Source organism: Ambystoma mexicanum, chromosome 10 (assembly GCF_040938575.1).
Source record: "Ambystoma mexicanum isolate Mex_15411 chromosome 10, UKY_AmexF1_1, whole genome shotgun sequence".
Lineage (NCBI taxonomy): Eukaryota > Metazoa > Chordata > Amphibia > Caudata > Ambystomatidae > Ambystoma > Ambystoma mexicanum.
Window position 1 is genome coordinate 1,198,078,758 of NC_090932.1, and position 25,996 is coordinate 1,198,104,753.

Sequence of the window (25,996 nt, forward strand, 5' to 3'; positions counted from 1 at the left end):
CTGCCTTTGTCAGTCTTTCAGCTATCATACAGGAACTGATGACAGATTACACCAATCCCCCTCACTGCCTAAAGGCTCCCTCAGGTGATAACTAGGTATGTCGGAAAGGTGAGTTGGCTGGGACCCTATGAGGAAGACGACAATGGGTATCTTCCCTCAAGCATGTGGAGTAGAAGGAAGACGTGGGGGATGAATAGCTGAGCAGATGGGATGGAAAGGGTGAAGGGTAATCAGTAGCCAGACTTGCCCAGATTTTCATGCTCTCCTGCAGCCCCCTATTCACCATGGTAATGCTCCAACGGGTGGCCAGCACAGGTGGAGGAACTCTGGCAACAAGCTGGCAGCACTTGACTCGCAACAGGAGAACCTGGTCGTAGATAGCCGCAGGAACAAGTCACAACAATGAGCACAGGCAGATGAGGTATTTCACTGGGATCATGACAGGCGATGAGACACCAATGATGAATGAATATGCAAGGCGATGGCCATGGGCAGGTAGGTAGCTTTTGTAGACCGTGGATTTACACAGGTGGACTCTGTCTTTCAATGAGAGCTGGGTATGTGTGGAGAAACGCCAGACCAGGTTAACTCTTGCAGTGCTTCTACTGAGCAGCAAGGCCTGTGGAGCCTGTGATATGATTACTGTCTGCATTAAGAGTCTCTCTGCAACCACCTTTATCAGTCATCTAATCTGACTGCGATGGTAATAATTTGTGTTATTTCACCAACTAACTCAAGGACAGAGAATCGTATGTAAGAGCCCTGACGGTTTTTCTTAGATTTCTACACTCTTCTGAGTTATCCACCGATTTTTTTTCTAGTACATTAGTACATGTTTTTATTTGCATTTTTAAAGCACTCACACAGCCCGAGGGCATCGAGGCGCTGTTATAGAATTGTTTGTGTTGTTGTCGTCTTAGTTGCTTATTTATAACGCGCTTAAATACCCAGAGGTTTCTAAGCGCGGACCCGGGGATCGAACCTGAATTGTTTTGTGTCGTCTTTCTTCCAAGGCGAGCACTTTGCCACTGAGCTATCCTGTTGAGTTAGTGAAACCCCTAGGGCCGGTAGGCAGTTTTTGTAATCGTTCATCCCACTCAACAAGTTTGTGAAAGTAAAGGTATTGATTGTGTTGTTAATCTTTCGCCATACCTCTCTCCCACGAAGTCTCCAGGGGATGGTCGAAGCAGAAGGAGGCAGAATAAACGGGCCCATATGGTTTCCTTCCTATGACCTTTGCCCTTCTGGTACCCTCTTTTTGTACTTCTCTGCTCTCCTACTGTGCTTTTCCTGTTCATGCTCTGTTCTCATCTTTGGGCCATGTTCCTTCCACTGGTCGCTCTTCTTGTGCAACTTGTGTCCTTTACCCAAAGAATACATTTTTTTTTTTTTACTTGAATTTTAATTAAAAAAATACATTTTCAATTTTTACAAGGGTTTTTCACGACTTAAAGATTCCCGAAGTGAGGGCTTGTGCTTTTGTGTTTTCTTTGCTCCCTTCCACTGTGCTTTTGCTCTCCTCTGTTACTCTGCTCCTCAAGTTACTTGCGACTGCACCATTTCCCCATGTCTATCGCACAGAAAACATTTCACTATTCAATAAATAGCGAAACCTATTAGATTTGTTAGGGCTCTTAAGCGTTTTGAAGCGGCTGAACACTGTCGGACCAGCCATCTGTCAGCCTTTTGGTAAGCTGGTTGCCGGCAAAGGGAGAAGGGGGCAATAGCGTCGGGGTCCTCATTGAGCTGGGAATTTTAGCCTATGGAAGAAACTGATGGGTCATGGCTGGGTTTGATTGAGGGCGTTAAGACCGCTATATCGGGCACCAGCGCATCGTCATTGAAGGGCCATAGCACGCACTTCCCTGTTATGTATAGTGTATCTTTATTTTACCAACGGAAAGCATATGCACTGGATCGCTATTTTCTGCTGTGTTTCTCAAAACTGGCGCAAGGCCGCATTTCATGCAGTAGATTTTCACCCGATTCTGGCTTTCCATACACAGTTGTATATGCCTGAGACACCAGCAATAGTTTTGCCTTTACTGTGATAAAAATGGTTGTAAATGCTCTGACTTGCCAAGTGCTTCTGAAAAAAAAATGGAGGACAGGTTGCGTTGTTTGACGTTTCATGGGGCCAGTTTCACCTGTGAATTCTCTAACCCCTTAAGGTTTTGTGTGATCGTGTGCTTAGTGAATCATTTTAGCAATCTTCTGATTTGCTGTCGATGTTTCTCTCATTCAAGGAGATTGCTCTCCGAGCCATTCCTCGTTAGCCACCACTTAGAATGTCATGAAAATACCTTTAAAACCATTCAAGTAACCCGGCCGTGAGAATATATTTGACATTATTATACACCAGCACAGCCTGAGTTCACTTCACTGTGTCCCTTTACCGGGTAGTTGTTGCATGTGGCTAACCACATTGAATCTTTCAGTCAGTGTGGTCCACTTGAAAAGGGACTGTATAGACCAGGCTTGTCCAACCTTTTTGAATGTGGGGTCGAAGCATTAACTTTTCGTTACCCAGTGGGCCAGCGAGCCAAAAGTCAACAACCTCACCCAAAGCAGTATATTAAAAAGCAATATTGTGTGACCTTTGACACAATAGCATCACAGGCAGTGATAGCCATGCAGTCCCAAAGATAGCTTTTGGTGTCATGGGCAGTGATCCAAGGTTAGTTGCTTGTGATTTCATTCAGTGTCTATATGTTAATATTTTTCTGAAATAGTGGGGGCGACCGAGCGTAGCGAGGGAGCGACAAGGTTCTAGGGAGGGTTTGGGGGTTCCCCCCCCCAAGAATTTTTTTTCAAATATGGGGTTGAAATGGTGCATTTTACAGCAGAAAAGGTGACCAAAAAGCCATAAGTTTGCAATCGGTTCTAAAGGGGAACATGAAAATTCCATGTCACCAACAGCAGAAAAGAACATTTTACAACACAACACATTTTAATGATCAATGTGTCCACAGTATAAGACAGTACTGTCACTGATGTAACACATTGTCATGTTGGTCGTACCCAAAATATGCCCCTGTAGCAACATTTCTATGCTGGCTGTTCCCAATTTAGGCCAGCATTGTCCTGTACAAAGCATGATTGATGCTGCCTGAGCATGTGCAGTGTGCCCAATACATATGGCAGCTTATCTCTGTAATACACATTGCTTCTGTGGTGATGAAAGAAACATAATTCAATTCAACAGATAAAATGTGGAAAAGCGATCACCCAAAGGTGGACCTAATTGAAGAAACGCAATGTGAGCACAATCAAGTATGCAACCTAGAAGGCCTAGTGCACACTTTACCTTTTCTTTCACCAATAAATCAGGGGGAGAGTGTGAACGCAGTCCCCCGCTACCAGAAATAATGCAGTCGTGTATCCCGCACTTGGGAACATAGCAGGGGGTCAGCAAATCCGATGTGCAATGGGTAAGCCTCACCCTAGGAGATCTGCCCTTGAGATCAGATTCTCCCCTGCCAGCTAAGTATGAGTTGCATGCAAGAGGGCAGGGGTTGGGTCAGTTCTGGGAAGCCCCGCTAAGCGAGGGTGAGAAGGCAGGCCCTGACCCAGCCCCAACCCCTCAACCCTCCGGATGCTCTGAGCATCTGCAGAGCTGCCTGTCCCGCGTGTAGGGGGAAGCTCCAGCAGGCAGAGCCCAGCAGAAGAGCAGATTGTAGCGCAGTTCCTTTCTCCCATCAGGCCCTGCTCGGCCCGAGATTTGTATAACTAGCAGGATGGCTCGAGCAGGCCTGTTGCAGTCTGCCCACTTGCCTGTCGGCCCCACACGCGCCCATGGCCCTCCTGAGCGCAGCTGCTCAGCGCTGGCCCCATTGACACCATCATAATCATCCTGGACCTCAACGCTCCACCACCCCTGAATCTCAGAGTTCTGCTCAATGACAATGCTGAAGCTTTGACATCTTTGCCGTAACCATATGCCGTGTTGTGTCAGCCGAGCCTGCACAGCGCCAAAGGCAAGTATTCCCTTGTCCGGGCCCAGAGGTCACTGAATCTTCCAGTGCCATCCACTTGGCATGGCCTACTGTTCCCAGTGTTTCTACCCGCAAATCAGCACCACTGCTAAACAGAACTGCATCATTGGGGCCCATCACTGCTGCTCTTCGACTTGACCCCAGACCAGTGCTTCTGGTCTGCTGCTGAAAAGCCTAGCTCTGCTGAGATCCGAAAGACAAGAACTAAGGTATTTTGGGAACATAGTACTGTTGTTTCTTGTGTTGCAACTGTATCAGCTCACACCTCTCCTGAAGGGTATAGGCTGCCCTCAGACTGCGCTACCAAAAGAGTGAAAATAAGTTCTACCTGTTGGGCTTGCCTATTTCACTTTTATGATTGGGATCACTGCTGCATGGGCATTGAGCACGTTATAAATAACCTATCATATCAGATCATATCATAGATCACAGATCAAGATCATAAGCATCTTCCAGAAACCTTGGCAGGTGGTCCACTGAGGCCCATTTGCAGGTTGCAGTGTGTTATTAGGGCACTACTAGGGTAACATATTGTGCTGTACATGTGGTATTCGCCATGCTTTGATACCCCACTGGCCACATCTATAATGTCCAATGTACTTGGTATAATGCATGGACATTTTCATCAATCCGCACTGTGCTTAGAGGTAAACGTAACTGAGCTCCCACTGTTCTTCTTTGTCTCGAGACTAGGAAAAAAAGCACTGCAAAGGTTAAGTTTCTCAGCTGATAAAGGTTCATCTTCGGTGACATTCGCAATTCAAAAGAAAGATTTTTGGGGCAGACAGGCTGTGCCGCCGCAACCTCTGCTAAACATATGTCCAGAGATGACAAACCTTGAAAGTAACTCCGCACAATGGCCCTCTGAGCAGCAGCTCACGGCTAATCAGGGGTTCAGGAATCCACTGTGCTGCCCACGCCGAGAGGAACTCCTGCACAGCACCTATCCACATAATCCTTCACCCGGGCCAGCACTCTCTTCTCCTCACCACCTCCTCCCTTCATCTCGGCTCGCCTTTTGCCCCTCGGAGCACCATGAAAGAGAGGAACGGGCATGTCTGGGCCGGAGCCCGTTCCTCTCTTGCATGGTGGGTCCTACTTGCCTGAAATGGGATATTTAAATGCAAAGTAATTGCTACTATATTAATCCCATTGTTCATAGTTTGTGGGAGTACTGGGCAAATGTATGGACCCGCGCTCACTGAAAATGAATGGTATTCCCGAGGTAACCTTCACTATGCCGTGATACAAATTAGTCTCTCCTTCCTCCATCATCAAGTCCGAAGAACTTCTTGACGAATGTATTTATTTATGCAATGTTTGTCGGATATCCGACAAACATTGCATAAATAAATAAATTAATGCTTCGTGGCTGAGGACTGTAACTACCTCTGTTGACCCCATGGGGTCACCAGAGGAAGTTACAGTTTTGCGCACAGGCACATATATATATATATATATATATATATATATATATATTTTTTTTATTTTTTTTAACTCAAGAGTTGTCCAACATACGGCCTCGCGGGCCACATAAAATGGCTTGGCGGGCAGCATTGTGGCCCGCGGGCCGTATGTTGGACAACCTTGGTATAGACTTAGCAGGAACCTGTACTTGGGCTGGCATGATTTTTCACTGTGCGGCATGATTTTTCACTGTGCACTTTCCATTTCACAGCACTATGTATGGTAAAAACTCTATGGGCCCACGCAGTGGTGGAAATGGAAAAAAATTGGTGGGGGATCCCACAAGGGTCGGAGTGGGGGCAAAGTTTGGGGAGGAGGTGCCCGAGGAGGCAGGATTTAGAGGGGCAGAGCTGACAGTTGACCTCCGGACCAAAGGAAATGTCCTAACTAGTTTAAAAAGGCGATATTTCTTTCATGCTGCTGCTTTTCCAAACTATATATATCAATTCCACTTTAAACCACTTCCATGGCACTGGTGATGAGTTACTTAACTATGCAGATAATAGTTTTGACCAGTGTTGCTGAGTAAATATTCTTTAAAATGCACAATTTGCATCCCATTTTATAAAATGAACTCCCCCTTGGGTACTATTCAAACGTGATTTCTGTTCGCCATAAGCAACGTTTTCATTTACTTGAACCACACCCTGCACATCTCTTGCAGCTCCCCTCTGAAAGCAGTTGGGTGGCTGCATTGTGTGGGATAGTTCCAATGTTTATTTGGGTATTTATTTATGCAATGTTTGTCGGATTTGTCGGATACAAGTATCCGACAAACATTGCATAAATAAATAATCCGGGTCCTTGTATCCAACAAACATTACATAAATAAATAAACCGGTTGGTGGTTGAGGACTGTAACTTCCTCTTGTGACCCTTTGCACAGGGTACCCGAGGAAGTTACAGTTTGCATGCAGGCGCTCCCCCCCGCACCCCCCGCCAGCGCTGGCCGGATCCCTAGATCCAGCTACACATCTGGTGCCGGATGATCTCGGTTAACCGCCAGCGCAGGGCCCAGGGCTCTGTCTGGGGCACTAGACTGTAACACCACCGCTTTCTTCAATGTGTGAGGTCTCGGATGGCGGCAGCTCAGCAGCTCCAACAGTGTGTGACTAGATCCTTCCCCAGTGGTGTGCGGCCTCAGAGCGCTCACTCCAGTCTCTGGTGGATGCAGTCTGGGTGCCAAGTGGTAGTGCACAGGTTTGGAATAGTGCCTGATGTGGCTCCAGAGCTCTATGAAGGGTAGCCAGTGGGTGGGCCTAAACTCCCAAATGTACCAGTATTTTAGCAAATGACTACTGACAGGTCCTACCACTTGTACTGTCATTTACCCGGGGGCCCGCCTATTAGAAGTACTTTGAGTAGGATTAGAGATGCTTTAAAAATACGTAGTTGACCCCCGTACCTCCAAGCCCCGTACATGTTCCGAACAGCTCTGTTCCATTTCGCAGCTGGACTGCAAGTAATGGCAATGTGTTAAGAGATGGGGGATTCCCTTACAGGTGCAGCCATACGTATACACCCTGAATGGGGCTATGGACCCGGTGGGCAATGGAGTCCAAATTAAGGTCTGAACTGTTCCATCCTCCACCTCCCGCTACGCACTTCTCCATGTGGGAATTTCAGCCCACAACCCTATTCCTTGTGTCCTACTGTGCAGATGACTTCTTCTCAAGAACTTGATGCAGAAGATCATTACAAGTTATCTTTATGTGAATCCTTTGAAGCTTGAACACTGCAGAGGAAGTGATGGGCCGGGAAAAAAACAGGTGAAAATAACCATTATATTGTGATGTGGAGGAAACCAATTCCACATACCTGTACTACAAACTAGCCTCCGTTTTAGCATTTTAAAAGGATGCTAATGCAGAGGGGAAGAGCCAGACAGTTGTTTAAAATGTGGTTAGTTTGAAAGAGGGGGTGGGGAACAGTCTAATGTATTACAAAATAGTTAATATTGCGCTGTGCTAATTAATTAAATGATTAAATAGGGCTTTATGTCAAGTTTGCCCCACTATCTTTTAGCTGCCACTGATGGGAGACCATATCCGCGAGTGACAGCCTAACTCGGCCGTTTTAGTCATGGACATTGCCTCTTTTGAATGTGAAATGGGAGCCAGACCCGTTGCACACGTGTAGTACAGTTTGCACCCAGCTGGTGGCTTAGGCTGGGATGCAAACTATGGGGCAACCTCAAACCACACACAGCAAGGCATAAATTAGTTTTAAACAATTGATTAGCAGAGTTTGCTAATTACATTTTTCTTGATTAGCAAACAAACCCATTTGATTAGCAAATGTGTACTAATGTTTTTAATGCCACCAGAAGATACTTGTACCCAAGATATAAAATGAGCAACAATACAGCAGTTTTGTGTACTGCTTAAGTGAGAAGTCAGGCCTTGCAAATTCTTTAAAATTCCACTAGACCTCCAAGTTGAGTAACTTAGTTTACCCACTTGACTGAAGAGACATGCACTAGACCCATGGCAATTGAAACACTACATTTTAATACACTTTCTGTAAAATGGTGCATGTCACCACAAACCCACTTTAGTTTGGCACACTGCTGCCACCCAGAGGCCAGCCATGCACAGTGAAACTTTTATTTGACATTTACTGCAAAGTAAAGTTTTAAATTAAAGTTTCTAACATCCCCTGTAAATGGTACAGGCCCTTCTTAAAATCTACTCAACTATTCAAGTGGGAGAAAATACTTTGCGAGCCCTGGATAAGTGTCTAAAAAGGTTAGCTGCATGAATGGTCACAAATAAATAGATATGAAAAAAAATGCTCTGAAAACAGTTTGGCCAGCTCTCTCCGCAGGTGCCAATATATAATGCAATCATCATAGAGCAAAATGAGCTCTGGAGGCCAACTATAGTGTACAGTTTGGCAGTAGGTCTGTAGATTTACAGACTGGATGAAACTATTGATTGCTACTTTAAATAAAAAATCAAGTTAGCTTTGTGTATTCATTATGTATAAGGCTAAGCATAGTGGATGGTGCAGCAGGCAGAGAACTGGGCAAACTACGCAGAAAATTGTAGTTTGGAACCATCTCACTTTCAGGGTAGCGGCTATAAAGCAACATGGTAAGATAGAATGTCAAGGAGTATGGAATCAGCTCATGGGTTGAGCACCAGTTGCACGCTATATGTAACCTGCAGGCCACAGGACTAGGTTTGCCATCAAAGCATTTGGCCGCGTGGTCATTTACAAAAAGTGTCCACTAGTCAATATGATGCATCTTCCCCAACAAAATGAAATCTAGTTGACACTGAGATTTAGATACACTACACTGTATAACATGGAGACAATGCAGTAGTTCACAGTAGCGATACTGTAAGTTAGAAAAGTAATTGAAAGCCTTTAAAAAAAAAAAATGAACACATACTGGTCTTTGGCAGACAGTATACAGTTGGCTTAACGGTATTATCCAGATTATTTCTGGTTTGCAATTATTTGAAAAATAAAACAAAATGTGTGTAGCACTCCCACACAGGCCTTTTGGCGCATGAGTGAATGGAATGATTACTGCTGCACTCTCTCTCAATTAGACCCTTCGAACTTGTAGTGAACAAAGAAAAGAGGGTGGAGATAGCTCTGAAGGTAAGAGGAATGCAGGGTGAGCTGTGCTTTCATTGAACAGGGTAACGTAAATAGCTAGCTTTGCTACATAAGTGCCAATTTAATTAGCAAACCTACAGAATTGCATAGCAAATCGCTCCACGACACTGCTTATTTTATGCCTTGCACAGACCTTGAATCTTCTTGGTATCCTTTTGACATCAACCCCAAACTTCTGTGACCGAGTGATGACTGTGCAGAGGCGGACGGGAGAGGGGGGTTTGGAGGGTCACACTGTTCTATGCTATTCTCCTGAGCAGGCCTGATCTTTTATCCTTGCCCAGGAGGGATGTGGAAGTGAACCGAGTATCTGCATCGAAGAGGTGGGAGTTTGGGGATATCATGGTGCATGTATGTAAGTGGATTCTTTGAGGGTGTGAAAGGGAGAGCGGGACAGGGCGCGTGTACGCATTATTTATAAATGAACGTGTGAACGACGTGTGAACGTGTGGGTTGAGACATGTGATCAAGCACTATGTAAATATATTTTACAGTGGCAAAGCTGCTATATATTGTTGACGCAGGCCATGTTTCTTCTTTCAGCATTATCTGTATGGAAAAGGGGTGGGGGCAGCGTTGCATGCTTTGTTTAGAGATGGATCAGGACATAACTTTCTTTGGACACAATCTGCATGAAAGCATAATTGTGCCCAATCCGTGTCTGTGGCAAATACAGGGATCTGTTTTATGACCTCATGGGTACAGGTTTGAATCCAGGCTGACCCTCTCAGCCTTTGATCCTCTAGATGCGACTCTAGACATATTCAAGACACCTATCTCTTATTGAAAAGATGGATGACAGCTAATTGGCTGTGCTTAAATAGTGCAAAGACTGAGATTTTATTATTCAGTTCATCGCAAGCAAGAGCTAAACTGGATGTAAACTATGCTCAATTTAACAGTGATAACCATCGCATCACAGCTCTAGAGAAAGTTGAAACTCAACAAATTGTGCTAGTCTACTCATTGGGCGCAGAGGCACACGCTGAGAGTGTGATTGATTAAAAAACACTATCACCTCAGGCTTTTACACCTCGTGAAACCATTTGTTACGGGCAAAAATTGTGAGACCTTGGTTCGAGCTATAATTTTGTCCCCTATTTATTATTGTAAGCACTGACGTATATCGTTGACAGACCTTGGTCTACATTGGACAGATGTTGCATTAAAATGTGTTTTACAGGGGGTCATACTGGTATGTATACTTGAGACAACCCTCATGAACTTCTTTGGGCACAACAAGCATGAAATGGAGGCAGGGTTGGTGTAGATTGTATTTTGGTCTTCTTTAGACACAAGCAGCATGAACATGTTTTACGTTTAGAATTGGATCCCAAGCTGGCTTTGTTGGGAATACTGGGTACAGGGGGGGAGGGTGGGTGTGGGTGGATCTTATTTGTACTGAGTAAATCATAAGTTGATCAAAGTGGATGTCCCAGCAAATATGACAAAATATAGGTTAAGTGACAGGAGTACTCTATGATGTATGTTCAGAAGGCTGTGGGAGGCAAAACGCATGTTGTACATTTTGATTGGATATTGTACCCGGAACAAGGCCTTGATTTATTTTAGTACTTTTTAGTTAGGTGGATGGTGTGGATGATGAGGGGGGAAGGTTGCTTTTCAATATACACACAATTTTAGGATGATTCAAGGCTTGCATTAACTTGCAAAAGTGAAGTGGCTAAAGTTGAAGAGACAAAGAAGCTGTGGGTTGGAACATATTGAGTTCGTTTTTTTGATGTTGTTCTTTATATTATAAAATGCCAATAATGGACTTTATTAAAAGATCGTGTTTTACATTGGCAATCCATGCATATTTTCTGAAGACTACGCTTCATTATTTTCTTTGGGCACAACAGGCATGAAAGTGTTGCAAAATGTTCTTGTCAACTGTTGGTGACGTGTCTTCTATTGGAGTATTTCATGTGTTCCCCTACTGAACTGTTTATAAATTGTATTCTATATCTTCAATTTTTCGGAAAGGTGTGCTGTAAAGTGTCACTTTTCCACCACTTATTTTAAAAATGTTTGCTGGGGAGAGCGGCCCAGACCTATCCTCTCCACCACCCCCGTACCACCCTCCCCTCCTTGGTTGATTTATTTGTGCTGGATTTCTTCACTCGGTTGGGCCATTTAAGAGAAAGCATTTTCACTCCACCGCTTAAAAAAAAATCACTTGCCGTCACTGCCAGGGTTGAACTATTTGCATATTGACGCAGTTTGTACCTTAGTGTATACATTCTATGTCCGGTGTCTTGAGAAAATAAAAAAATAAAAAATGACTAGAGAATCTAAAAGTCCACAAAATGTGGTAACATTAATTGTGCTCTGAGGCACCCCGGTTGTAAACGATGCATTATGCACACGTTAATATATTTTTATAGAAATATAAAGGTATAAAGACATTGAACTAGCAATTAACTTTTCAATGTTTACTATTTTACACCACTACATTCTAGGGTGGAGTGTGTTACCTGTGGAGTGGGCTGCCTAGTGGTGACTTGCTACAGTCTTTTTTTCAGCCTCCATTTTGGAAAGGTGGAGCCTTAGTTCAAAACCCCCAGCACTACGCAGAGCGTAGCGCAGTGTGTCTGGAGTGTGTTGCCTGTGTTCTCTGGGAGCTGTGGGGGCTGTGGTGGCACGCTTGACTTTGACCTTGCAAACTGACGAGTATGAGGACTGGAATCCCCACGACTCGCGCTCAGGCTAAGCATGTCCTGATGGAAGCCACACCCCATTTCCAAATGCAGCAGAGTGGGCGACAAGCCGCTAAGCGGAGAAAGACTAACAATGCTCTCCGCTGATGATCCCGCTGCGATTTCAGATGGAACCTCTGCGGTGGACCTCGCGCACTGAACATCACAAGTAAGTGATATTGCACGGTGTCCAGTCAATTGGTCGAAAAAAAACTGGTCGACTGCAATTTGGTCGACGCAATTTGGTCGAAAACCAAATGGTCGAATTTTTTTTTTATTTATATATTTATTTTTCGGGTTTTCGTTTTGTAAAAAAAGGGGTTTTTAGAGAAAAAAAGGGGGTTGGGGGGGGACCCCCCAAAAAAAAAAAAAAAAGGGTTAAAATAAAAAAATAAAAAAATTCGACCATTTGGTTTTCGACCAAATTGGTTCGACCATTTGTCTGGTCGACCAATTTTTTTCGACCAAATGTCTGGTAACCATATTGCACCAATGCAAGGGATTGGAGAGATCGAAAGTGAAAGAAAAGGAGACTGAGAGGGGGAGGCGGCGAGGGTGCCTGGGCAGCCGGGGATTTCTTGTAATAAGTCTGTGACTGAGACCGAGCCTATGCATGCGCCAGGTCACGCCGCATGCATAGGCTCGGAAGTCATGTGTTCTGCCTTAATACACTGCCCCCCCCCATGCTCCACAGAACAGTTACCTCTCCCGACAGGAGTGAGCGGGCTCGAGTAAAGACAACAGCACTGATGTGGAGCATGCCATGGAACAGTGAGTACTGCAGTGCCCATGAGGCTGTAAACGCTGCACTCGATCCCCGCCCAAACCGACCACCTTACGGAGATCAAAGGGAACAAACTGGGAATGTGTCTAAGGTCTGCAATGCCGATGTGGAGCCAGAAGTGTCAAAAGTGTTAAAAGGGCTAAAACTCAATAACAGCTGCAGTGCCCCAAGCACAGAGTTGAACAAAACTGTTAATGGGCCACTGGACGCCAGGTTGCTCGTAGAACACCTAACATCTTCCAACTCAATCTCGATGAGTGAAAGCCCCAATGCGGCTCCTCAGAGTCAATCTCTGAATAATGAACCAACGAGAGGGCTAGTCCCCCCCCATTAAAATTGCTGGCTTGGCTGAGGGTTGCCGCGATGCATAAGCCAGAGCAGCAAAACAAGCCAACTACCAATGTAATAAATGGGGACTAGATCCCAAAGGCTGGCCAGGTGTTAGCTGACGCCCAACGTCTTGAAGTGCAACCTGAAGTAATAGGACCAGCATCTGCGACAGAAGGACTAGATGAAGTATGGAAGCATTTAAACTGCTGGAATGACAGAAATGATGCACCAAACCACACTCAGCCACCCAGCCGTCGCAACTCATTAGTAATTGCTGACCAAGTGATTAAAGATCTAGCAGCTCTGAACTCCAAACTAGCGCAACCCATGAGAGTATCCAACTCAACATCATGTGGAAGAACTATGCCCATGTCCTTGAAAACGCACTACAGAAACAAGAGCCTCAGTGAACTGATGAGCCTCGAACTGAATATGCTGTCCTTCGAGGCAAGAAACCATGAAATCCTAACCTCCCAAAAAAGGGCTATGCGCGTGGCAAGTTCAGATAACGAGCCTAGCTGCTCCTACAAACTCTTTAAGGGCCAGGAAAAAACGAGCATACATGGAAGTGACGAGGAATGTGTACGTCCAATGCCACAGAAAGAACGAGAAGAGATTGAGACGTCCTCTTCCTCTGACTCGGATGATGAAGATAACCCACCAGTAAAAAGAAATAGGATCCAACAGGGCTCAAAAATCCAACGTTTGAAGGGATTAAGATGTCAACAAACAATGCCCACCTTAATAGATAATGTAATCTCCGAGTTAAGCCCAATACTGATGTCTGCAACCACAATAGCAGTGGCTCCACTGACAAAACTGTTTGGTCACGCAAGTTTTCATTTAGATTTTCAAACGACTCTGGTTGCTCTACTTAACTCAAAAATAGCAAAACTAGAAGTAGACATGGTGGAGATGATGTCACAAATTACGATGACCAGAAGAGGCAATAACATCTCCTTAATAGCATTGAAAGAGTCATAAAAAAATCATTCGGAAGACAAATGACCCCTTGCTGAAGTCACCAGACAAGCTCTCTTTTTGCTGCAAAATGAACGAGATGGAAGGGGTGGGACTGACTCAAAGCAAACATCGGCCAATAATCAGCCTCCCACTGGTCTAGTGATCGACTTGGAAGAACCCGAAAACACAAAAGGCCTCCAAACAAAAAAACATCCTTTCGATATGGCTGAAACGAGAAAGAAAAATCCACAGCAGAATTGCTGCTATGAGAAAGAATTAACGATTAGTCCCGCTCGAGAGAACAGCCAGGTGAAGGAGAGCGAGAAAGAAGAAGGGGCGAAAATAGCAGGACCCGCCAGGCCTGGTGAACAGGGAAATGTGTCTGCTACTGAAGAGCCATTGGATGATCCGGTCTGCTCTTTTGAGTTTGAGGCGGAGCTACATCCAGAGGCTAACCATAGCGTAAGGCCAGAATTCTCTGATGCCCAGACGGTACCACCAAAAAATAAGTCTCCACCATCCGCGCCGAATAAGAAAGACGGAGAATGGTTCGACATATTTGTGAAGCCCAAAACGCCATCAATACCTCAAAGGACAAATAAAAGCTTGGACAGTGAAATGAAGCAAGGTAAATGCAAGAAAAAACAAAATATGCAAGCACAAAAAAATAAATACTCCCGAAACTGCTAACTTTTTCAGAAATATGAAAGCTCTGAATATCACTCAACAACACAGAGCACACAAAAAATAAAGCTAGGGGGGATCTAGTAGAACCCACCAGCAAAGAATCAATGGATAGTGGAGCGAAGGAGGGTGGATTGACAAAGGAGAGCAATGACATTTTAGTGATTCAAGATGAAGAGGATGAGACCGAAGAGTTGCTGAATATGTCGACCTACAGTAGTCCCGAAGAGGATGAAGAAGAGGAAGCAAAACCAGCCACTCCGAAGCAGAAAAAGGAGACAAAAGCCAGCAGTCCGGAATATGAACGTGCCCAGAATCCTTCAAAGTTGCAACCGCAAAATGGGGAAACCCAAAGTGAGGCTAGCTTGAAGAAGAAAAGAGTGATCTCGTGGCCCCAGACGCCAAAACAAAATTGCAACAAAAACATGAGTGAAACTGAGATGGCGGCGTCAATTCAACCCTTTCTCGCATTAGAAGAAAAACGTCGGTTAAGCTTGCATAACATGGAGACTAAGTTATGCAAAACCAAAGCTAGATCGCAAGTGCAAAATGAAGATCAACTTCAAAGCAGCACCAGCGATGAGCCTCGAAAAGACAAGCTGAATGTCGATGAGACTGATAACAACGCATCCAATAAAAAGATGAAGGTTCCAAATCAGTCCCCCCCCCGACTCCAAATGTCCCACGCGTAACACAGCTATTTAGAATTCTGATCGAAAGAATTGAGTTCAAGAAAAATGACGCGTCGTTGAAGAGGTACACCATACTACAGCTGTTTCACACCTGGAATATGAGAGGGTTTTCACATCTTCTTAAGTCCCTTCCGGAAATCCTAGTGACGGCCGACATATTATGTTTACAGGAAACGTGGTTAGCCAGAACTCCATGTGTTGAGGGCTTTGACGTTGCCATAAATCCAGCAATTACCAAAAAAAGGGTCACCCAATGTCGGGCCAACTAATCCTCGTCAAATGAAACTGCGGGTTTCGGATTAAGTCATCCCAGATTATGTCACTTTACCTCCAGTTGGCATGTCTCAAACCATCAGAGTCTTCGAAGTCCACATCAGAAATTCTTTATGTGCTAAATGACTATTGCAACACAACTCCAGCAACCCACCAAACATTTGAGGATGATCTTCTAGACTCTATCGATAACATCTTAATAGGAGATCCAAATGCTCAAATCGTATTTTGTGGAGACTTCAACATGAAGCTGATAGAAGTAGAGCGATTAAAAGTAGAGGCAAACTACAAGGGGAGGTTGAAAAGTGAAAGATGGCTTGAGGAAATGATGAATAAAAATTTGGCTAAGCTGAATGGATCTATAATGGGAGACATTCCACCAAATCCGACTTGGGAAAGAGGCCCCCAAATATCTATAATAGATTATATCTTTGTATCTGAAGTAATGGCGCAAGAAATATCACTCCTTAAAGTCACAAAGACCAAACAAAGTGACCATAATGTAGTAACCATTGATTGGAAGTGAAAGAAACATCAACATTGCAAGCAATGGCACCAACAGATTGCAGTAGAACCTGGACACAATAGACTGAGATTAAGAAATAACGACATCATAGCAGTAACCGAAATTATGAGACCAAAAAATGAGCAAAGCCTGACGGATACGATAGAATATCATATTTTGTTCGAAATCTACAAAGTAAAGAGAAAAAACGCCCAAAACAAATCCACTCATCAAAGGCACAAGTACGACCCTCAAGTCGCCCCAAAAAAAAAAAAGAGAGTTTAGGAAAGAACTAAGAAGAATTCATGCCTCTATAGATCCCGATTGCAAATGTGCGATAAGAAATGCGAAAAACTGTTTTAATAACTGGTGTAAAGCGCACAGAGCCACGCTTGAACAAAGAGATGCTGAGATAAAGCTGAATGCGCTGAATCAAAGAAATTCAAGAGGCTTTTGGACAAAAATAAATGAGTCGGAGAATCCCGAGAATGCAGTCTTAACGAATATGGCAAACGAAAAAGAGTGGGAAAGACATTACACACCCTTATTTAAAAAAGTGAAAAAATCAACCTGTCCTACCCTGCAAACAAGTCATCCATGGGAGCTTAACATCGATCGAGATCACATTCGATCATGTATCCAAAAAAGAAGCTCTTCTAGAGCAGCTGGGCCTGATGGCCTTTCAAATGCTTACTTGAAAAATAACATCGATGAGTGGACTGAATTTTGTGACATCCTATTCAAAAATATAATCAAAGAAGGACATATTCCATCAACCTGGAAATCCGGTATTATAGTCCCGATATTTAAGAAGGGTATCTGCACCAATCCAACAAATTATCGGCCAATCGCCCTTCTGGATAAGGTGGGGAATTTCTTCGCAAGTTTGCTGCTCGCCCAATTGACGAAATGGACAAGACGTCAGAAGATCTTTGATGTTCGACAGTCTGGCTTCATTAAAGGAGTAGGATGTAGCCTAAATCTCCTCATACTAAACCTGTTGAAAATAGATGCAATCAAAACAGGTCAAAAAGTCTATTTAGCATTTATCTACATGGCAAACGCATTCGATGGTGTTGATCGTGAAACGCTATGGACAAAACATAAAGAGGGTGTACTGTCAGCTTGATTCAAGCAATCAAAGAGTTATACTCTGAAGCCCATATACAAGTTTGTCTGGATAGATTGGGAAATTTAACAAACCCCATAACAACATAAAGGGGGGTGAAGCAAGGATGCCCCCTTGGGGCCACTCTCTTTAACTTTTATATATCCGAAGTCAGTTTAGCTCTAGAGAGTGTTGTCATTTCCTCCTACGGTGAATGGAACTCGCATAAATTGCATCCTTTATGCTGATGACATGGTCATTTTAGATCTCACACCCATTGGCCTACAAAGAAAACTGACTGCATCAAAAACCTTTACAGAAGATCTAGGGTTGGACATTAATGTAGCGAAATCAGAAATTCTAGTCCTGGAAAACAAACTGTGTAGGGTTCCAGGTAAAAACAGGTCAAGCTGGGCCCTAGGATCAAAGAACTTGAACAAAGTTCCATACACGCGATACCTAGGAACAATAGTAAACTCCAGTATAAATGACGAACCAATGAAGAAAAAACTCCTAAGCAATTGTAAACAACTAACATCACAAGGAATAATATTGCAAAAAAATATGGAAAATGTTCTTATATCCGGATAAGAAAATTTTACCAGAGTAAGGTTAGTCCTATACTAACCTACAGGGCCGAAAATATGTTTGGTTGTGATGCAAAGATCTGGGCAAGATGTGAGGGCTCCTTCTGGAAGCAAATTCTCCAGATTCCGCAAAGTTGTCCTACTGCCTGCATATTGTATGAAGTGGGTGTCTCTACTCTGAATGCAAGACTAATCTGGAACAAGTTAACGTTATTCAGAAAGACCAATGAAGAAGCAGATTTACCACCCTTTGAAGTTCTAATTGAGCGGAAAGCGCAAAGGAAAACTGCATTAACAGAATGGAGACAACAATGCAAAGACACCCCGATTCAGTTGGGCACAGATGAAAAAACACTATGGAATAACCCCAATGCAGTAAAGAAAGAGTTGGTAGAACTTGACTGGATCAAAACTGGAGAGAAAAGATCAAATCACCAATGTATGAAAAATTCACCAAGTGAGGCAAAAAAACTCAACACTTTTCCCAAATACATGATTATTGCACCATTTAACCGTCTAAGAAGGCTCTCCTTGAAATTTCGATTAAATCTTTTCGGAACTAAAGAAATTCTAAGTCCTAGACGAATGATCCAGCCGGGAAATATAAGCTGCAGATTCTGCTTAAGTGAGGTGGAAAACCTAAAACACTTAGTCCTCTCTTGCTGCAGCCTTGGAGACTTACGTGGAAAATTCCTAGGGAAAGAGTTGTACAAATGCCTGACTTATAACGAGGACGATTGGTGGAGGCAAATGCATAACAGCGAATGTAAATCACTAACGCTGGCCCTTATGAGGTTCCTAGAACAACTGCAAAAGATGCTGCAGTCGGTGTCAGACGTCCATTAACGAATGAAAACCTAGACTGCAGCAAATGAGAGTGGGTGCTAAGAGTGCTGTTTATCTTCTTTCTTTTCTTTTTCTCTACTTTTTAAAGAATATCTGGAAATTTGTTTTTAGAATTAGTTTATACTGTGATTTATTGTTTTGGAGTTTTATATTTCAAAAGTTTGTATAAACTGTGTGAAATAAAAAAAGCATTCTATTTATAACATTGTTACAAGTTTAGGCAAACTAGTGTGTGTTCCTGGTACAAAATGTGAATTCTGTTTGTTTTGATTTCAGGGTGAAATCCCAGAGCAGACCTTAACGTTTGCCCTCACCACTAACTATTGGCCAGTTATAATGATCACCCTCACTGAGTAAAGCTAAACATCCACCTGCTGGAACACACACATTGAAGAGAAATCGAAGGCGTGTGATGCCACTTTATGGTTCCATGTTGGCCTAGGTGTACCCTAGAACCAGACGCTTCGTTGTCTGTTTCTCTAAGGGGTGTCAGTGGTGGTGTTTCTGTCAGAAGCACAATTCAGCAATTGAAGGAGGCCTAATGAGAGAGTCCCATAGACCCTGAGCAAGTAAAGGCTACGATCAGTGATGTAGGGTCCTATTGCAGGTGAGGGCTGCTGAGATTGGATGCTGTTTGAGGAAGGGTTGATCTGTGTGAGAATTCTGAAGTGTTTGCGTCCACAATTGTTTAGTGTTGTATGTAGAATAGGCAAATATTGCTTTAGAAGGGACCAGGCCTTAGTCTAGAACTCCTGAATCCCTTCTGTTTTTAAGGCAGTGCGGTCCTTGAGCTGCAGCCCTGAGAAATGAAGTGCCCAGTAACGTATACATTTGCATCACTGGGGATGATAAACTGCTGGCCTGTGTCTTTTTGAAGCTCCCTGACACATTCAATTGGGTACACCATGTTGAAGTTTAGGTGCAAAGGCTAATATTTAAGCCTGCACATGACCCTGTTTTTAACTCGGAAAATAATTAATTGCTTTTGGAACAGGCATTGTTTCAGTCCATCATAAATGTTCATTGAGAATATCAACCCAGCTCTTTTTGAGGCAGAAAAAACGGAATCCGCCCCGAGTATGTATTATTGTTGTGATGTTTTAATAAGATTTTGTACTAGTCCAGTCACCACAGGTGTGTTTTCATAGTGCTGGGTATTGTGCCCCCACCCAGGGTAACCAGACCGTAGTCTGAGGGGAAGTAGGAGCGCTGGAAGGGAGAGGATGGGTAAAGTGTCAGTAGCATAGAAAGGAACAGATGAAGGTTTGTAAGGGTCCAAGGTGGTTTATGTGCCGGATATGTGATTGTGGTAATAGTGGTGCATGTGTAATCACTGGTAGTGGATCAGACAGATTTCTTCTCACGAAAGGAGAGAATAGGACCTACAACTAGTGACAAGATTTTTCAAAAAATTCTGTTTCGAATGGATTGTGTCCTCCCACGTATTCCTCATCTTGTGATAAATCGTTATCTCCAGCTTCGCTGCTTTGGAAAAAAAATGTCTCGGCAGAGGGCGCTGTGCTCGAGGTTGTGGCGTCGATTGTCCCTCGACGTACTCCGTACTCTGTCGACGTCACCAATGGTATAAATAGCTCGAGCCGCGCCAGTTGCTTCAGTTCCGTTTTTCCGATCGCTTCGCTATCGAGAACGGCACGCTTCTATTTTCTGTGAAGAAAATGTCATCATCTTCGACACCTTCGACACCCAGAACTGGGTTTAAAAAATGTGCAGATTGTGGATCTAAGATGTCGATCACTGATCCCCACTGGATTAGTCTCTGGTGTCTCGGTTCCAGTCACCGAACCGACGACTGCGGGTCCTGCCAATCGATGACCGAAAAAGCTCTTCGTGAGAGGAGAGGTAAACTGTTGGTGGGGAGGGAGGCCTCAAAAAAGGCTTTGTCAAAAAGACATAAGAAAGAGACTGATTCTAAGGAATCGGATCGCCATAGGCACTCGAAGAGATCTCGATCTAGGAGTAGATCGAGACACTCTTCGTCGTCATCGAAAAAAATGAAGAGGAGACATAGATCTTCCTCATCTTCTTCAGAGTCGACCGAAGAAATTCGTTGTCCGACTAAATCGGATTCTCCCAGTAAGTGGGAAGAATTCTGCAAAAAGATGATGGAGGTTTTCGAGATTGCGGCCTCGACCCCCTCGAAAGAACCTCGAAAAAGCCATACCCCTAAAGTCGCTCCATTGGACGACAAAGGGAAGTCCAAGGCTAGTATGGCCAAGACCAGTAGCGTCGAGGAACACAAAAAAAACCTCGAGTCGACGTAAAACCGCCGAAGAATCTTCGAGAGTCGAGCACCTCTCCAGTGCCGGCCAAGAAACACAAGTCGTCGAAGACTTCGACAACTTCGTCGACGCCCTCGACGTCGATAATTTCGACGCCAAAGCCAAATGCGTCATCGACGCCATTATCGAAGGGATTTGCCATTTCCTTCGAAGCAGATGGAAGAGGAAGAAAGGAGATTCACTCCTTTGCCCAGATCAGACTTTTTCAAATCTATGTCAGCAATCTATGAAGAGTCTGCTTCAGAAGAAGACGAGGTTACTCCTTTGGGAGTTACTTATGGTACAAGACAAGTTCCTGAGGAACTTATTGACCAGGAATCTAGAATGTAGGGTGATACTCTACATTCTGCCAGTGGAGTTGACACATCCCCAGAATTAGAGTTCGCCAAATCTGATCGTGCAGAGCATGCAGATGCTGGGTACAGGGGTCTTATGACCAGGGTAGTTGAATATATGGGTTGGGGTAATACTTCACCCATTTTTTAACAAGATGACATGACGGATATTATCGTCAAGGGACCTCAGAAGGATCCTGTTCTCCCTTTTCACAGGGCCCTTCAAAGGACTGTGGAGAAAAACTGGGAGAAACCAGAAACTATTGCTGCTGCAGATAGCACTTTTCCAAGAAAATATAGACCAGCTGGAACGGATCCTGAATATTTGAATAAACGTCCGACTCCAGAGAGTTTAGTCATTCAGGCAGCATCTACTTCAAAACAAACTGCTTATCCAACTATCCCTCCAGATAGAGAGGAAAGTCGGCAAATGTCACCTGTACCCTAGCCAGGTTTACCCATACCCTGTGGGACTGTATTTCGGCGGTGGCTGATAATATTCCGGAAGGCGAGGAAAGGGAAGGCTTCCTGAATATAGTCAAAGACGGGAAGGAGGCAATGGGGGAATGCCTCCAGTCTGGACTGGATACTGCTGATAGTATCAGCAGATCCATGGCTGCAAGCGTTGTGCTTCGCAGATTTGCGTGGTTGAGGAAGTCGGGATTTGCACCGGACGTGCAAGCTAGACTCCTCAACATGCCCTTTGATGGCTCGAGGCTCTTTGGCAGAAAGGCTGATGAAAGCCTAGAAAAACTTCAGACCTCGAAAGCGGCAGGTAAATCACTTAGCGCCTCTTTGCGCCAGCCTCTAAAACCTTATTCCGGCTCATCTTCCTGGAGGGGTTGTTCTTTTCGATACTACTCCTCTTTTGGTAGAGGAAGAGGACAGGCTTCTCAAAGGGGCAAAAGAAACTTCCCTCGTGGAGCACGAGGAAGAGGTGCAAAATCAGCCTCAGGAGCGGCATCTGTACCCTCAGCCACTCCTGCAGCCGCCTCCAAATCCCTCTGAGACCTTGTTACACAAAACACCAGTGGGAGGCAGGATCTCTCAACATCTGAAGGAATGGCGAGGCATTACCTCAGATGCTTGAGCACTGGAAACAGTAGCCCAAGGTTACTGTCTCCCCTTTCTAAAAAGGTCTCAGAATCATCCACCGGGAGCCAACTCCGCCACAATTCCAGATCCGCACCTGTTGCAGGAAATTTTAACCCTGCTAGAGAAAGGTGCCATAGAACTGGTACCTGTAGCGGAGAGGAACAGGGGTTGGTACTCCCCATATTTTCTCATCCCAAAAAAGGACGGAGGACTGAGACCCATCTTGGACTTGAGAAACTTGAACAAGTTCCTCAGGAAGGACAAGTTCAAGATGGTGACTCTTTCTCAGATCCTTCAGGCTCTCCAACTCCAAGATTGGTTGGTATCATTGGACCTTCAGGATGCTTACTTTCATGTGCCAATCCATCCAAAGCACAGAAAGTACCTGAGGTTCCCGATTGGCAATTCTCATTATCAGTTTCGAGTTCTGCCATTCGGGTTGACCTCCGCCCCGAGGGTTTTCACCAAACTGTTGGCGGTTGTGGCAGCAAGTCTCAGGAGAGGAGGTATTCACATATATCCCTACCTGGGCGACTGTTTGAGCAGAGCAAGTTCTCCAGAACAAGCTCAGGAACATCTTTCGATCACCTGCCACTTCCTCCACAAACTGGGCTTCTCCCTCAATTTCAAGAAGTCCCACATGATACCATCCCAGAAGCTCCAGTTTATCGGGGCAGTCTTGGACACTTCATCGGGAAAAGCCTCGCCTCCCGAAGTGAGAGCTCTCCACATCCAGCAGATGGTAACGAAGTTTCAGAATGCCCAACATCTACCGGCCTTCGATTTTCTCAGGTTGCTCGGCCTCATGGCATCCTGCATTTTCCTAGTACCAGAGGCCAGGTTGAGAATGAGATCCCTTCAATGGGCACTCAGAACTCAGTGGTCCCAGTTCTCAGGGAATATGTCGGATCTTCTGCAAGTCCCGAGCGCAGTTGCTCAGGATCTTCTATGGTGGGCTTGCAACAACAACATTCTCAAGGGAGAGTCTTTTTGGCAACCATGGCCGGAGATAACGGTAGTGACGGATGCCTCACTCACGGGGTGGGGAGCACACACCAACGATCTGACAATCAGCGGTCGTTGGTCTCCATCGGAGTCCAAACTACACATCAACCTATTAGAGCTGATGGCAATCAGACTAGCTCTGAAGGCCTTTCTGCCCTCTGTACAGGGAAAGAATGTCCTGATAATGACGGACAATACAGTGGCCATGTACTATCTCAACAAGAGAGGAGGTGTAGGGTCACTGCCACTGTGCAGAGAGGCAATGCAGCTCTGGTTCTGGGCAATACGAGAAGGAATCTCTCTGTCGGCAATTCACTGGCAGACGCTCTGAGCAGGCAGAGCACGGTCTCTCACAAGTGGGAGCTGGCTCAGGAAGTCCTTCTGGAGATCTTCGCCCTTTGGGGAACCCCTCAAGTGGATCTTTTCGCCACCGCGATCAACTGGAAGTGCGATCAGTACTGCTCAAAGGAATTTCCTCAAAGAGGAGCTCTGGGAGACGCATTCGTAGTGGAGTCGAAGTTTCCACTGCTGTATGCGTTTCCCCCAGTCCCCGTGATTCCTCAAGTAATCAGGAGGTTGAGAAAGTTCAGGAAAACCATGATGCTAATTGCCCCGGATTGGGCCAGGAGAACGTGGTACCCGGACCTTCTAGACATGTCCATCTGCCCTCCAATACGTCTTTCGCAAAGAGAGGATCTTCTCTCGCAAGAGGAAGGTTGGGTTCTCCATCCAGAGGTCAAGACACTCAACCTTCACGCATGGTTTCTGAGAGGTTGAGATACAAGGATTGGGATCTTCCGGATGACGTAATGGAAATCTTGCTTTCGGCCAGAAGACCAGCAACAAAGTCTTTGTACCGATGTCGCTGGAATAGGTTTAGTAACTGGTGCAAAGACAAGGATGTGGACCCTCTCAAGTGTGGCACCCCAATGGTGCTTTCCTTTCTGCTACATCTAGCTAATCTGGGGCTCCAGATAGGAACAATCAAAGGATACCTTGCTGCGCTGTCCATTTTCAAGCGCTCCTCGGAAGAGGTTTCATATTTCAAAATACCGTTAATAATTCAATTCTTAAAGGGGCTCACTAATGTATACCCTCCAGTACCTTTTCATATACCAACCTGGGACTTAAATTTAGTATTAAAATTCTTGACTTGCATACCTTTTGAGCCTCTGCACTCATGTCCATTGAGGCTTTTGACTCTAAAAACTGTCCTCCTTGTGGCCCTATCATCAGCCCGCAGGGTTAGCGAACTTCAGGCTCTCTCATGCAAACCACCATATACTATTTTTTATAAAGATAGGGTAGTCCTTAAAGTTAAACCTTCATTTTTGCCAAAAGTAGTCTCGGACTTCCATTTGTCACAAAAAATAGTACTACCTACTTTTTATCCTCCTCCTCAACTGGGCAAAGAAGAGGAGAGATTACACAGATTAGATCCCAAGAGGGCTCTTAGTTTTTACATCTTTAGGATGGCTAAATTGAGACAAGATGACCAACTGTTTGTGGGTTATACTGGTTAAAAAATTAGGCTCATCTGTAACAAAACAGACCATTTCCCGCTGGATCATATTAGCCATAGTTGAATGCTACAGATTAGCGGGAAAGGAACCACCAGATGGGCTTCGTGCGCATTCTACAAGGGGAATGGCTACTTCTGCGGCTCTAAAGAGGGGAGTCCCGGCAGCAGACATTTGTGCAGCTGCAACCTGGAAAACAATGCATACTTTTGTTAAACATTATTGTTTGGACACTGCCTCCTCTAACGAGGGTTTATTTGCAAAGGCAGTTCTGCATTCTGTCCACGAAAACTGAAATTGGTACTCCCACCTCCAAAAATTGATACTGCTATGGGAGCCTATCACAAGATGAGGAATACGTGGGAGGACGCAATCCATTCGAAGAACAAGTTACTTACCAACTGTAACATTCTTTCGACTGGCTGTTCCTCCCACGTATTCCTCATCGACCCTCCCATCCTACCCCACAGTACAGTTTACGTTTTCTTACACTTTCCTCTCACGAAGAATGTATCGGTCATAGGACATGCCTGGGTGTTCCTCCTATATATATATATATCATCGAAAAAACAGAACTGAAGCAACGGGCGCGGCTCTAGCTATTTATACCATCGGTGACGTCGACGGTGTACAGAGTACGTCGAGGGACAATCGACGCCACGACCTCGAGCACAGCGCCCTCTGCCGAGAATATTTTTTCCGAAGCAGCGAAGCTGGAGATAACGATTTATCACAACATGAGGAATACGTGGGAGGAACATCCAGTCGAAAGAAGGTTACAGTTGGTAAGTAACTTGTTCTTCTAGTACATTCATTGTGTGGTCCTGAAATTAGTCTCTGCATGGTTGGGTGGTGGACTAAGGTGGTGTGCAGAAGCATACCCTTGAAATACATGGCAACATTCTCGTGAGATAACATTTTAAATGTTCCTCATGGTAGCAAGCAACCTAATCTGTCTGTTTCAGGCCTGACTGGTGTGCAAAAACCAAGAGTTGGCCATGTGAAGGTGAAGGCAGAGAACAGAAAGCAAACGAGGTAAGGGAAGCAATGATTAGCCCTATTCCCCAAGAGCCATACTTGCTTGTCCATTTTGATAGGGTAGAGAACAAATTGTCGTGGGTAGGTGCTGTGGGTAATATGTTCGGTTTTCGGGAGTTCTGTGGAGATCTCGCCTCTCC

At 44.7% G+C, this 25,996-nt stretch overlaps 1 protein-coding gene and 1 non-coding gene across 11 annotated transcripts in view; one reads left to right on the forward strand and one right to left on the reverse strand.

The window, feature by feature from the left end:
* The window catches only part of TAOK3 (TAO kinase 3), a 2,703,337-nt gene that overhangs the window by 237,670 nt on the left and 2,439,671 nt on the right, over positions 1-25,996 (forward strand). The gene's annotated exons all lie outside the window — the stretch shown is intronic.
* Positions 3,329-3,491, reverse strand: LOC138496232 (U1 spliceosomal RNA). Its single transcript, XR_011277769.1, has one exon. It is a non-coding gene; the product is annotated as a U1 spliceosomal RNA (small nuclear RNA).